Raw genomic sequence first — 3,195 nt, 5'->3', positions numbered from 1 at the left:
ATATATATATATATATATATATATTCCTAAAAATACACATATATATACATATATATATATAATTTGATCATTTTAATAATTTGTATTCTTTTTAACTTACCAGAAACTTCTAAATAAATGCTCATCCTGTACTGAAATCTGTTTCAGCGTCTCACCGCCACCAGCTGGTGAGAAGCGTGTGACGTCAGTTTGAACCCCGTCCACTGGAACCAGTACTGAAAGCATAAAGAGGCACTAATGGGCACTGTGGAAATTAAAAATTAAGCGATCCAACCTGTACCGGCCCAAAAAGGACCAATAAGAGCTGAGCAGGACCTATGAAAATCAGGCTCAAAGTTCTGGTGCAGAGGACCGGGGGGCTCAGCCACTAAACACAAAAAAACACCTGCACTTCAGCATTAGACCACGGTGTTGTCATTATTGTTTTATATATCTTTAAAATAGGTCCAGTCGCTCCTCAAGTTGAGTTATTGCAAATGGCAGATTGGTTGTTGTGAAAGTTTTCTCAAACAACCAGTGACTCCACCCCCTGACCAATCAGTGACTGACAGTGTTCTGACGTCACATCTTAGGGCCAGTTCGGCACGGTTGGAACCCCAGAAAAATGGGTCCTGAGAAAGGGACCAGTTTCTTGAACAGTTGCTAGTAGAAAAGCCTTAACCGTGCCGAGTCGAACCGTGCTGTATTGTTACTAATGGAAAAGGGCCGTTATTGGCATCTAACACATGGAACTGTGAACCGGTACTGATCCAGTCATTCAGGCACTGTGCAGAATGACACAGGGATTGTAAGGAATCTAATACCAGTGTCTGGGTGTCAAACATGTCATGGGGTTTTGTAATGTCTGGTGTGCAAAACCATGGAGCCTTCCCTTCCCATCTGTTTTATAAAAGCACAATCTTCACAAGGTGGTGGCCTCAGCTACCCCAACGGTTCTTACACCAACACATCGTGTTCACAATAAACTTCCTGACCATATTCAAACCCACAATGTGAACCCTAAAAAACAAGTGCTGATAATGTTTTTAATTTGCTGTCTAACGTGTCTAAGGCATCCCCTGTTCCTGCTGAGCTTTATTCAAAGATTATAGAATCATTTACAAACCCATCAGTGCATATAGACCAAACTGTATCAGACCGTTCCTTCTGCGAGTTTCACTTCTTTCTTTTTCCATTGAGTGGATTTAGTTACATCTGTTGTGTAAAATGTTTCACCTTAAAATAATACATACTTGCTGTATAAATTCATACACAGCCATTGCGTTTAAGTAAATGTATGAGGCATAAGAATTTTCTTGGAAACACAAAGGTGTGGGAGCATGAGGTGTAATGTAATGGAAACAGGGTTCACAGAGCGATAGACATTCTGTGTCATGTGACAAGATAAGTACCATAGATGTTGCACAAAGGCGTCCAGTTCAGCAGGAGATCGGGCTGATTCGTTGTTGTGACTCAGCATTCCTTAGCCTTTCTGTGTTCTTTATGGTACTTTGTTCTGGATTTTGTTAGAGAGCAGCAGTGTGAACGAATACTTTGTGACAGAGTAGAGGTGGACTTAAGATAAGCCCTTGCTCTAGGCCTCAAGATACCAGGGGCCTAAAAATAATAAAACACCGTATAGAGTACAATTAGTGATGGGTCCTCCTGTGCCAAAGCTTGAGAGCGTGTGTCACTCCAGGACCTTCACAGAGTGGTCCTGAAGCCACTCCTTTGAGATGTGCTGTTGTTGTCCTGCTGAAAAATGAACAGTCCCCCCAGTCTGAGGTCATGAGCGCTCTGCAGAAGGTTTTCATCCAGGATGTCTCTGTACATTGCTGCATTCATCTTTCCCTCTGTTCTGACTAGTTCCTGCAGCTGGAAAAATCTCCACATATCATGATGCTGCCACCACCATGCTTCACTCTAGGGATGGTATTGGCCTGGTGATGAGCGAGGCCTGGTTTCCTCCAAACATGACGCCTGGCATTCACACCAAAGAGTTCAGTCGTTGTCTCAGACCAGAGAGTTTTGTTTCTCATGGTCTGAGAGTCCTTCTGGTGCCTTCTGGTAAACTCCAGACAAGCTGCCATGTGCCTTTTATTAAGAAGTGGCTTTCATCTGGCCTGACTGGTGAATTGTTGCGGAGATGTTATCCTTCTGGAAGGTTCTCCTCTCTCCACAGAGGAACGCTGTAGCTCTGACAGAGTGATCATCAGGTTCTTGGTCACCTCTCTGACTAAGGCCCTTCTCCCCCACTTGTTCAGTTTAGACAGCCAGCTCTGGGAAAAGTCTTGGCAGTTCCCATCTTCTTTCATTTATGAATGATGGAGGCCACTGAGCTCAGTGGGACCTTCAAAGCAGCAGAAACATTTCTGTATCCTTCCCCAGATGTGTGCCTCAAAACAGTCCTGTCTCGGAGGTCTACAGACAGTTCCTTTGACTTCATGCTTGGTGTTTGTAATCTGACATGGACTGTCAGCTGTGGGACCTAATATAGACAGGTGTGTCTTTCCAAATCAAGTCCAGTCAACTGGATCTACCCCAGGTGGACTCCAGTTAAGTTGTAGAAACATCTCAAGATGATCAGTGGAAACAGAATGCATCTGAGCTCAATTTGAGCTTCATGGTAAAGGCTTACTTCAATGTGATTTGTTTTAGATTCTTATTTTTAATAAAATTGTAAAAATTAAAAATATATGTTTTTAACATTGTCATAATGGGGTATTGTGTGTAGAATTTTGAGGAAGGATACAGAATTAATTTAATACAATTTGTAATAAGGTTGTGACATAACAAAATGTGAAGCGCTGTTAACACTTTCTGGATGCTCTGTATATATATATATTAATATATACTGTATGTATACATATATATATGAGAGAGAGAGAGATACAGTGCCTTGTGAAAGTATTCGGCCTCCTTGAACTTTTCAACCTTTTGCCACATTTCAGGCTTCAAACATTAAGATATACAATTTTATTTTTTTGTGAAGAATCAACAACAAGTGGGACACAATCGAGAAATGGAATGAAATTTATTGGATGCATCAAACTTTTTTAACAAATAAAAAACTGAAAAGTGGGGCGTGCAATATTATTCGGCCCCTTTACTTTCAGTGCAGCAAACTCACTCCAGAAGTTCAGTGAGGATCTATGAATGATCCAATGTTGTCCCAAATGACTGATGATGATAAATAGAATCCACCTGTGTGTAATC

The sequence above is a fragment of the Nematolebias whitei genome, chromosome 15 (assembly GCF_014905685.2).
Source record: "Nematolebias whitei isolate Nwh7 chromosome 15, NemWhi1, whole genome shotgun sequence".
NCBI classification, from domain to species: Eukaryota; Metazoa; Chordata; class Actinopteri; order Cyprinodontiformes; family Rivulidae; genus Nematolebias; species Nematolebias whitei.
This window is presented reverse-complemented; position numbering follows the sequence as displayed.